General features: G+C 34.1%; 1 long non-coding RNA gene across 1 annotated transcript in view; it reads right to left on the bottom strand.

Annotated features, from left to right (window-relative positions):
- Positions 1 to 10,704, bottom strand: part of LOC120774763 — a 69,113-nt gene extending 58,409 nt beyond the window's left edge. The window contains exon 1 of the long non-coding RNA XR_005705265.1: positions 10,230 to 10,704. This is a non-coding gene — a long non-coding RNA (uncharacterized LOC120774763). The remainder of the gene's footprint in view (positions 1 to 10,229) is intronic.
- Positions 10,705 to 12,618: the final 1,914 nt, after the last annotated feature.

The raw sequence follows: 12,618 nt of genomic DNA, 5'->3' as shown, positions 1-12,618 counted from the left end.
CAATTGGAAAAGGGGGACGGTCAAATTCTATCAAAAAATATGTAAACGGCAGATTATGTTACTGCCGTTTCGTAAAAAGAGGCCGGAATATGAGGCGGCAACTCTTGGTTTTTGAACCACGATAAGCACCGTCACATACTGCATTGCATATCGAATACTATTCCAGAAATTGACTTTAACAACTGTTTCAAAGATACGAAAAAACGTCGACACAATGAGACCAAGAGGCATTACTTTGTGGGGAACGACATAGATTTTGAAGAAAACATAAATTTAGAATTTCGAAATTATGAACAACGTCTTAATATTTTCTCCTTATGTTAGTATATGCTCAGAAACAATACTAAAATGGATTTCCAAAAATTCGTGTAAAACTGGTGCTTTTTGGACCAGTCCTATTTGATTAAGAAAATTCAAGTTGTTAATTAGTATTTTTTCTGACTAGTTTGGCTCTCACAGCAGCGTTGTTGTGTAAAAAAGGTGTGTGCGTTAGCCTTGCCAAAGCAAACTTCAAATTCAAAAAAGCACAATTTGAACTTGCACATTTTGAAAAGGTTGCAAGGTTGCCAGATGCAATATATTGATAAGCAATGCACAAACACGTAAAATAAAAGCACACAATGCAATGAGCGTTTAAAGAAAAGATGAAAATAAATGCAACGAAATGAAAGCGTCGAGATTTTGAGCGAATGAGTGCGAAATATTAATGAATGTAACTTCTTCCCTTCTCATTTTTATTTTCATTAATCTCTTTTATGTCTGTGTTTTTGTATGTACTTAGTGGGAAATTGCCACATGGCAAATATTGGGTTTGTGTGCACTAAAGAATTTACTCAAACAGCGGAGGTTATACTTACATATATACACACACATCTAGTTAAATACTTGCAATCGTATGATGTGTGTGTATGTATGTGCACACTCATATTTAGACGCATATATAGACATTTTTATGTGCGAAAGATAAGCCGTTGATGGGAAGCGTCGCAAGTGCAAGTCACGCGTTTCACAGCGATTACCGTGCCACGGGCACGATGCAAGTTTGAGTTTGAGTTGTAGCTTAACAGGAAACTTTTAATTTAATTAATTTAACCACAATGGCACAATCAGTCGACTGCTGTTGCTACATTACATGTGTATAAATGTGTGTGCATTTCTTAAGTAACTTAAAATTGAGTTGCATCACTGCAACATATTGCAACAGTTTATTTTACATGCACGAGTGCGGGAAGGTGACGCTTAAGCGCATCAAACGCTATTCAATTTGCCTCTTTACCCTTTCAGCGTTGCAACAGATGTATGCAGAAGTGTAATATTCACACACTTATACACTTTTATTCATGTACACATTAGGCATGTTCTCTTTTTTAACTATTTATATTTTTTATTGTTTGTGTGACCTTAAAATTTTCTAAAGTGAAAAAATCAATATTCAAGTAAATAGTTGTTGGAAAAATTTTTAGTTATATTATATAAAACTTTTGCCTTATATTCTTCAAGCCCACTCTTCTTCTTCTATTTCAATCAAGAAATATTATACCCAGAACAGGTTATGTTAAGTTTGCCACAAGGTTTATAACACTCAGAAGGAAATGTTGGAGATTCTATAAAGTGCCTAACAGGACAATTGAAAAGTGCCCGGCCTCTCACATAGATGGCGTTACTAGAGTTAAATCTGTTTGATTTTTAGTTAGTCTAAACCTGCAAAAGGCACATATATAAATTTGAGCCGTCGGATCACTAGTTTGTGATTTATATCATTTCGAGGGCAGCAAATTTTGTTATTCTGATAAAAAAAAATGTTAAAAAAGGAATTTCGCGTGTTGATAAATATTGTTTTTTGAAAGAGAAAAATACTGTTGAAGCCAAGGTTTGGATTGATCAACATTGCCTGGACTCTATGCCAGGGTAATCGATCATTGAAGAGTGATATGCTATATTTAGACGCGGGGAAATGAACACCGAAGACGATGAAAGCAGGTGACGCCCAACAGGATTGTTATCGACGAAAAAAGAAGTTGTTCGAGATAGCAGGGACTTTAGAGATACCAACTGAACGTATACATTTGAAGGACAAAACCACCGAAAAAAAAGAAGTGCCATCTCCACCAAGGCAATACACCCTATTACAAGTCAGTGAAAACGATGGCGAAAATTCGTGAATTGAGTTTCGAATTGCTTTCGCATACACCATTTTATCAAAATCTGGATTCCATAGACTATTTATTGTCCGCAGATCTCAGAATAATGGTCGCTGGGAAGAAATTTTCATCGAATGAAGAGCTAATCGCCAAAACTGAGGCGTATATTGAAGTAAAGAACAAATCGAAAATTTGGAGGGTCGCTATAATCAGAGTATACCCTTGAAAGGTATATGTTGAATGAAAAACTGAATTTGAAGAGCATTCATTTTCCTACTTCATCCATAAAACAAAATATTTTTGAAATAGTTGGAAGCGAGATATAAATTGTTTTATCTGATAATAAGAACAAAATGGAAAACCGTTAGGCGGAGGATCTGCCCGTTACAATTAAGAGCTTATAATTGAATCGCCTTTCTGAGAGCTGTCCATCAACCAATTTTTCTGAGCACGAAGCGAAAAAAAACATTTGGTTATTTTTGCTGACCCTAATATACATATATAATTCATATACATATGTTGTTCGAGATGATTAAGAAGAAACCAGATTCTTCATATTTTCCTATTTCAATAGCTGTAAGAAATTTTCTTCTACATAGCTCCCGATACTCATTTAAGGTATTACATAAGTTTACGAGTTTCAAAAAATCTAAATTTTTTTATGTTATTCAATTCTGCAGCACCTCTAAAATATTGTCCTAAATTCAAGTTGATCCGAGTAATAGTTTCGGAGATACACCCTAGAGAACTTGTGCTGGCTAAGTGCACCGTCTTTAAACGCGTTTTTCTCGAAACTTTGTTTTTGAAGACGGTTGGCAAGATATCTCGAGAACTACTCAACTAATCTTCATGAAATTTTACACAGGTCTTTGAGATACAATTCTTTAAGACTTGGGTGAAGAATTTCTTTCGGTTACAACTATTTGAAAAAAAAAATCTTGCGAAATTTCAGTGAAAATTTCATTTTTTTGAAAAAATTTCTGCCCAAAATCAAAATTTCAGTTTTTTTGCAAGTTCTATGTTAATATAATTTATATATTAAATTAGGTATTTTTTTCACTTTAGATGATCCCATAAAGAGTTATCCTGCCAAGGCGGGCGCATCTGTTTTCCGAGGGGTCATCGGAAATAACGTCGCAATGGCCGATTTTAAAACATTTTTGTCCAAAAATTTTAGTATTTCATTGTTAATAGTGTAAGTATATTGTAATAAAAAATTCTAATAAAATATCTCATTTTTTATATTTGAAAAAAATTTTGAAAAAAGGGTGTTGTTTTTAGTTCAGAAAACCCTTAAAGTTGGTGATTTTTCAACTCGATGAAACTTGAATAATACTGAAATACTTTTTTAAATTTTACTCTTTTAAAATATTTTTTGCTCTTTCTGTACTTGAAACTCTGGCAACGACACCTTAAATCAATTGAAGCTATAAGTATAATTTCTGGATCTAAGGAATAATTCCTACAACAAGAGTCAAGGCCAAATTTAATGAGACGAAATTGACTACTTGAACTTCTTATTTCAACAATAAAACTATACATACCCTAATGCACTTTCTCGTGCCCGTAGCTACTTTCTCTTCATTTTCTCATATGCAAAAATGCAGCAGCAACAATATAAGAGACATTTCCGACACATATACGCTCATATAAACTTGCACACAAATGCATGTGGTTTAGTTTCTTAGTTAAGTGGTTGCTTGGAAAAAATTCTTTTGAAAATTGCTTTAATTTTTTAACACTGTCACATTTATGATATATTACCGATGCTTTACAATATGACTTATAACGCGTGCATCTGTGTAAATATGTATGGGTGAGAATACATGGAGGAAAGCATTTAACGTCTTCCTGTTTGATGTATGAGCAAGCGTGTGCGAGCAGACAGCTCTCTCGCTTAACTTACCTTAATTTATATGGGTGACCATGTATCAATGGATGATTGAACATTTTTGCTGCTTGTCATGATTTTACTGAGCGATATGCATTTATAAGCGCGCAATTAATTGCTTTGATGGAGTGTAAAATGACCTTGACAAGGCTTTATTTGATTAATCTATCAGAATCTATCAAAAACAATCGATGACAATTGGAACAAAGATTATGAGGAATCGAGATGTGATCGTGATTTTGAGACTATAATCTGGAGCTATAAAAGTAAGTAGCTTGTTTATACCAGTAAAGAATTTTGGACTTTTGGACTTTGAACTCTTTGCCATTTAGTACTAGACTTCAAGAGGACACCGCAGCTCCAACCCTTTTAAGTACCAGATACTTACTTTCATATGAGAGCTGCAATAATAGACTTGAACTGCGCTCAAAACTACTGAAGGGGTGCTTGACCTCTTCATCAGTAGCATCAAGCTACTTTGCTATCCGACCGGCAAGATTACAAATATGTCGAGCGGAAATTGCCAAATATGTATAGAAGAAGGCGTAGCGGTATCATCTAGGTACTTTTTTCTCAACTGTCCGGCTTTTGAAGACTGAGATTCAAACATTCTGATAGTCACACTTTCGGTGTGCCGGGCGAAGTAGCTGGGGTTGATATTGGCTACTTTAAAAAGTTTGTGGAATGCTCGTCATATAAGAGTTTGGAACTCCATATACAGGAGTTATGGGTATTACAAAGAACCAGCGTTTACAGGTGTCTAACTCGTTGCCTGTTTTACCTTTGGACCTAACCTTATAACATTCAGTTTCTATTGGGGAGAGTAGGCTAAAACCATATCGTATTTAGCCCATAAATATTTCGCTTGCTAAGGATTGCACAATTAAAAAACGAGATCTGGTTGCTAAATAATAAATTATTTAATTAATTTTTGGAAATGATGATCCAAGTAGAGGTACTTTTTTCAATGGTGTTCTTTTGAAAGATCACGCGTGAGTTGTGTCAAGCTGAGACCCATTTCTGGCTCAATGGGTATGTAAACAAGAAAAATGTGCGAATTTGGGAAAAGATTCAAGAGATGCCATTTTATCCATAAAAAACAAGGGTTTGGTGTGGATTGTGGGCCAGTGGAATCATTGGTCCACATTTCTTCAAAAATGATGTCGAAGAGAACGTCAAGCTACTTTCCACACGTCGCACCAATTAGTGGATTTATTGGAAGAGCACTTGGGTGAGCACACGATTTCACATTTTGGGCCTGTCGATTGGCCACCAAGGTCATGTGATATCACACCGTTAGACCTTTTTCTGTGGTGATATATAAAGTTTAAAGTAGATGCGGACAATCCAGCTTCGATTCAGGCCTTGGAGCAAAATATTATGCGTAACATTCGCCAGTTACCAGTCGAAATGTTAAAAAAGTAATCTAAAATTGGACTCAACAGATGTATGATCTGCGACGTAGGTAGCTGCGGCCACCATTTGAAAGAGATAATCTTCAAAAAATAAATGCCGAAGAATTTTCTTTCGAATGAAATATTGAATCTCGAAATGGTTCAAGCTATATTTACCCTATATATATTTTTATAAAGAAAGATTTTATAAATTGAAAAATCAAGAAAATTTGGAACAAAAATACATTATGACTTAAAAATAATACTAGTAAAATTCTTCTAATGAATGTTTACACCTTTATCTTTGTAAGAAGTTACTTCGTCTTTTCTTTTTACTTCAATTGTTAATTTTCCCCGTTGATAAAATGAATATAACCCTTGTAAATGGCAACATGCATATTTTTATATAATGACTAATTGATTTTACAATACTTGAAAAAGCAAAAACAAAGAACATACCACTCTCACGAACAATAGCAGCTGATATGCTCGTCCATATGGAGTAAGCTACGTGTAGAAATCAAGCAACGCATAAAATAATAATAATAATGACATGAAACAATTTATTAGTGAATTTTTGTATCCAACCAACGCTCAATAAAATGTACGCCAAGGATTAGCGATAACAAGACGCAATAAAAACCCCTACACACCAACAACAATAAGAGCAACAACTTAAATAAACTCGCTTAGAGATACACGTTGAGCGTGTGGCATGGAAAGGGATTAATTGCATTTAATAAATTTTATATGACTTACAAGTGTAATGCTCCATTAGTTACGACTAAATATTGGCAGCTACAAACTACAACTATGAGTTGTATGAAACCGCATGAAATCTGGGCAGCAACAAAAGCAGTACAAATACAAAAACAATATAGAGAAAAAGTAAAAAATGCTTAATAGTTGATAAAAGCAAGCAAATCGCAGGAAACACTAAACAATTGGGTAAACATTAGATTCAAAATAAATAAAGCCGAAAAAAGTCCTAAACAACAACAAAACGCAGCACAGCAACGGACGAAGCCAAAAGCAGAAAGCGCATTAATGAAAACAACAAACGAAACGAGAGGAAAACAACGAAATGTTTTTGTGTCTATGCTCGTGTATATAGAAAGGAAGAGGAAGACATAATTCGTTTGCGAGGGAAATGCTGCAGTGCACAAGCATAGCCACACCTACACATATTAAAGGAAATAACAAAAGCAAAAGCTCAAAAAGGCGCAAAAGTAGCAAAAAGTTGGTTGCGCGAAAGCGTTCAGGTGAAGTGGTGGCGCTAATTCATGTTGGCTAATAAAGAGAATGGGCAAACATATACACATAAACACATTCATATGCACGCGATTAGATATACAAATACATACATACAAACAAACAATTATGTACATATGTACCTTTAGCATAAACATTGGTCACAAATCCGGAATGTTTTGTTAACGATTTTTATAGTTTCCACATTTTTGGTTTTGTGTAGGAAGAAATAATATTTACCCATGCCACTATTCCCCCTACGACAACTAGGTATTGCTGTTTTGAAAATATACTTTGGTGTACGGAAATCCTCCTTTTTCCATACAACATGTGATTAGTCACATACAAGGTGTAAACTATTGACAAATATACTTTGTTGCAAAATTAATTTGTTTTATTTTCATTTTTTTCTCATTCAAAGGGTTAGGCTAATCTCGGATATTCCGAAAATCCGAAACTTTTTTATTATTATATATGTACATACATTTTTTTTTAAATAAAATTTTAGTAATTTTTCATATCAAAAATTGAAAAAAAATTTCATAAGCCCGCAACTTTTCGAGAAATTGATAAAAAAAGCTTAAAACTTAAGTATTATTATACATATATTGTTTAGTTAAAGTTTTTGTTTCAACTAAAAAGAAAATTGATTTTTTGACACCTAAGCCCCCTTTCCGTAGACTAGGTCACATATAACAAAGCAAATAATCACTATTTTCGATGTCTAAATCCATTCCCAAATCAACCGTTAGCTAGCTTGGAGTATAATTGTACGGTTATGTATATATAACTGTTCAAGATGACCAGATGCGTTGAGGTCCAGGTGACTATCCGTCTATCCGTCCGGCCGTACAAGTTGTAACTTCAGTAAAAATTGAGATATCTCGATGAAACTTGGTATATGGGTTCCTTAGTATAAAAAAAAAAATCGAGTTAATAGATGGGCGTAATCGAACCACTGCCATGCCAAAAAAAATTTATTGAAAATGTATAAAATACCATAACTAATCACTAATTTAAGCAATAGAACTGTAATTTGGCACAGGGGATCGTAGTAGTGACGGACACCTCTGAGTTTAATTTGTTTAATATACATATCTCCTAAGCCGCTTAAGCTACAATAACCAAATTCGCTCACGATAAATCCCTTTAGCAGTCCCCGTCCACTCTTTATATAATGGTTCCGTTAAAAGCTAGTAAAAGTGCGATAGATCAATGACTAAATATGCCAGAGACATAGAATTTTACACTCGAGATGGTATGAGAGAGCTTTGTAAGAGCCTGGGTAAAAATTGAGTCATCGGTGTGGCATTGCCCATTTTTTAGTGAAATCACATATCTCGGGACTCGACTAACCGATTTCGACTAAATTTAGGATATGACATTCAACTCATATTCCTATGTTGTAGTGTGAAAATGGACGAAATCGGATTACCTCCACACTTACTTCCCAAATATCACTTTCCATTACACAAATGAAGAAGCAATTAATATAATGGTATAAAACTTTACACGTATAATCTCTTTCGAATATTCCACCTTATGATCAAAAACTGTCCAAATCCAACTAAAACTGTTCAAGTCCCTAGTTACCGAATGATTGGACCCCAGTGCATACAAGTATAATTGACTTTTGACCGCAAAGATCGGTCACTATATTAGATATATAGTTAAATTTCGAGAATAACCCTTTCCTGACAACAGTATGTCTATATGGAAAATATGGGTTTAAACGGGTCAATATTTCCCTGAGCCCCATATATCTAGTCTAAAGATTTCAGAACTTTCGGTTGACTTTATACTGTATATATTTGTCAATTTGGGATTGGATCATCTGATCGGTGCTTCACACTTTAAGGTTGGCATTGACTTTTGCAAGTTACAAAAGTATTAAATGTTCGGTTTTTTGCTTCAATATTGGGAATCAGCTCTTTTTGACACTGATCCTCATTGAGCAGCGACTCCAATTCACCATCCTCGAAGGTTTTTGGCTTTCCTTCACGCGAACGGTCATTAATATCGAAATCGGCGTCTTTGAAGCGATAAAACCTATCAAAACACTTAGTTTTTCTTGGGATTGCAACTCCGTAAACTTTTTGGAGTTCGCAATGTGCTTCAGCAGCCGATTTCTTTGACTCACAGAGGCAAATCAACATTTCTCGCAAATGACGATTATTTGGTAAATAAATCAGATATATTCGCCAACCAAAAGTATACATGACACATACATAAATAATTAGTAACTTTGTTGGTGGAAACGTAATTAATTTTTCAAATGTCTACGTTAAGTTTATCATGTTTTGGATATTTCAACAACGATCACCACTAACTGCTGGAGCCATCTATTGACAAACAGCGGGAACTTAGTCACGCATCAATAATAAAATAACACATATCATCACCTAAAATGCAAAATAATATAACATCAATTTTCATAAGTTAACAGGGAGCTCTCGGCAATAACAGGTAAATATCTTTTTGTTCTTAAAACGGCCTATCAATAGTTAATAGATTCATGAAATTTTAATGCCAAAGTAGTTTAAATGAATGCTCTAAAATGTAAAGTAATATTTATACCTAAATGCAAATATATTTATTTCATATATGTATATTTTATGGCAATTTTTTCGAGGCAACCGTTAGTTGTTTAAAATAAAGTGAATTAAATCGCTAACCACAACTATGCAATATTGATACACGCGTGCTTTGAAATATTTTTAAAAACCTATAAGATAGTTTACACACACACATACATGCATTGAGCACACGCGCAACTAGTTGTAAAATTATATATTTTACTTTTAATGCACGAGATTGCAGTCAATGTAAATTACATTCTGCAATTAATATAGAACACAATTTTTTGTTTGCGAATAATTTCCCTGTGCTGTTATACTCAACACACAACAACACAAATATTTGTGCGCAACTAATGCACCACATATGTATGTATGTATGCATAAATGCAAGCATCAGCGAGTAAATTTGTTAATATGCACATATGTTAGAGGGTTTGTTTGGGCGCATGTATATATGTATGTACGTTTGTATGTATGTATATATGTATGTTTGTATACATGTATGTGGTATGTATGTATAGGTAAGTGTACTAGCTGCTGCTTATAATTCAATAGCTGTCCGTCTGTCCGTCATATGTGGATTGCACGGACCGTATGAAATAGAAATGTAAACACACACACACATATATATATACATACATTCCAGCTACTTAGCTCATTTTGCAATATGCAAATAAACTAACTGTCTGTCAATTTGCTATTTTGCAAACCCATTGCATTTCTAAACGTCACTTTGATATTTCTAAAATTTCTTCTGCCACGAAATGGCGCGCTGTCGCACTTCATTTGTACAAAATTAATAAAAGTAATTAAGTGAACTTCAAGTAATTAACGAAATTAAACATCAAAAGCTTTTGGCTTTTGCCCATCATTTGTTGGTGTGTTTATTTAGCGAGCATATATGCTTAGGTACGAACTTGTAGGCAAATATATACATTTATAGTTGGGAATGTAGTAAATGAAAGCCACTTACGCATTTTAATTGATCTGTTAATTCATTTTATGCGCCACTAACCATTCAGCAGCTGTGATTAATTAGCAGCAATTGAGTACGCGACAGTGGCCGCTTGCGTTGTGCTGTTAAGTGTCTCACTGACAGCAACGCCCGTCGGTGCAAACGCCCGCGCGGCTGCCAGGCAACCTTGACACTGACTGTGGCTATGCGCGGTTGTTTTTGTTATTTTTTTTCAATTCCAAAATTTTTTTTTTTTTTCGTGCAATGTAAAGTATTTAATTGTATACACTAATTTATTTAACACTTTTAGGCATTAGTGGCTGCTATGTTTTTGGCACTGACACTTTACTTCGCTTGCTTCACTTGCGGAGAATGCTCATACGCACAGGTGGCCGGCGACGCATTTTTGAAACACACTTGTTGTGGGCGCGCACAAGTTGAAATAACGGAAGTGTATTGTAAATATTTTTAATTAAGTAACAGTATGTTTAAATAATTTTGATGAGATCTTTATTTAAAAAAAAAAAAAAAAAAAATTTAATTTTATTTTTTTCAAAAATTTGTTTAAAATAAATTTCACGTTTAACATTAACAACAGAACTGTATTGGGATAATTTTTAATATAGTCACAGTATTTGAAAAAAATTTTGTTGTAATTTATTTTCAAAATTGTATTTTTTCAATTTTTTTCCAACATTTTTTTTTCAAAATTTATTTTTGTTCTAAATTTTATTTTGTTTAAAAAATTAAAAAAAAATCTAAATTTTTTCTTAATTCTAAATTTTTTTTAATTTTTTCACTCGAATCAAATAACGGAAGTGTATAGCAATAATTATTATTGCAGTCACAGTATTTTTTAATAATTTTAATGTAAATTATGCAACTTTTTTTATTTTTCAAGAAAATATTAAAAAAAAATTATTCATACAATTTTTTATATTTTTTTTTTCACTCGCAACTCCAAATAACGGAAGTGTATCGCAATAATTATTAATAAAGTCACAATGTGTGTAAATTACATTCATACATATTTTTCCAGATATTTTTTTGAAAAAAAAAAACAAAATTCAAAAAATAATTATTTCCACACTTATTTCAATTATTTAATTTTTGTATATTTTTTACATTTTTAACGCGCACACCTGCGTTCACACATTATATTTACAGCTGCTTCCGCACGCATTTACTCTTTTTACAAATTTTTTGCCGCTTGTACACACAACTGTTGCGTTGTTGCTGCTGTTTGCTTGCGCTGTTGTCAATTGCTCGTCACCGACTGTCGCCTGTGCGGTTTTATGACTTTAGCACACAGTCGCTTTTACGCTTTTCAGGTTTGATTTTGTTGTGTTGATGCGCGTACTCGTCCCGTCGCGATGTGTTCCGGTCAACGCTTGAGTGCGAAATGTGCGCGCGCCTTTTTTCCGTCGCCTATGGTCCGTGTTTCGCTGCTTGTGCCGCCGGCAGCGACGCTGACCGCATAACACCAACACCAATGCCACCCACAAGCATTTGTTATTTGTTGTTTTGGTTGACCGCTGTAGCTCCTGCAGTAATTCCAGCCAGAGCGTCAGTCAAAGTCAACACAAACACCGTTGAGCTCATCCGCTCGCTTAGCGGCGCTTGCTGGGGTCAGTACACTGCTACTCTCGCTGTTAGCGCTGTGGCTGCTGGCGTGTGGTGAGAATTTCTGTTCTCACTAGGTTCGTTCTGAGTGTCGCACTTGATTTTTGCCTTCACTGTACTTGCGTGTTATGGAATTTTCGATAAGGTTGATGAAAGCTGTAACGGCCGTGGATTTAATATCGATGTTTTTTTAATGTTGCCGGCAATATTAGTGCATTGAAACAAAAGGTATGATGATATTAAAATGAAATAAATTTCCGCTGAGTTAGTTCCAGTGATTGCTCTTCATTTTCTTCTGTTGTATAAGAATTCAACGATTCCGTTATGAGTAATAAAGTACACCTAGATTCCACGACACAAACTTTACATTGAATATTAGCGAATCTTTTTCTTAAGACCATCGAACTAACATAACCTTAATCGACTTAGTTTCAGCCAAGTGCTCTCAATTTAGTTCAGAAAAATTGAGTTTAAAATATTAACAGCTTCAGTGAAAATTCTCCGGTATAAATAAGAAATCGGCCAATTAGAATAGCTCTTTGCACGTTGAGTAAAAGTAAAATTTAGTAAAATATTCACAACGTCTTATTTGATATATTATTTGATTTTATATGATCAGGTTGTGAACATAATGAAAAATATATAATCGCATAAAAGAAAAAAAGACTTATGAGCTTTTAAGGATTAAAGACAGAATTTATTTCGATGGTTACCTAATAGTCTATAAGGAACAAGCAATAAACATGTATAGGTCTTTAAGGACTTCAAAATACCGTCTGATCAT

Source organism: Bactrocera tryoni, chromosome 4, assembly GCF_016617805.1.
Source record: "Bactrocera tryoni isolate S06 chromosome 4, CSIRO_BtryS06_freeze2, whole genome shotgun sequence".
Taxonomy (NCBI): Eukaryota; Metazoa; Arthropoda; class Insecta; order Diptera; family Tephritidae; genus Bactrocera; species Bactrocera tryoni.
Note: the sequence above shows the minus strand (reverse complement) of the source record. Positions and strands in the feature narration are given on the sequence as shown.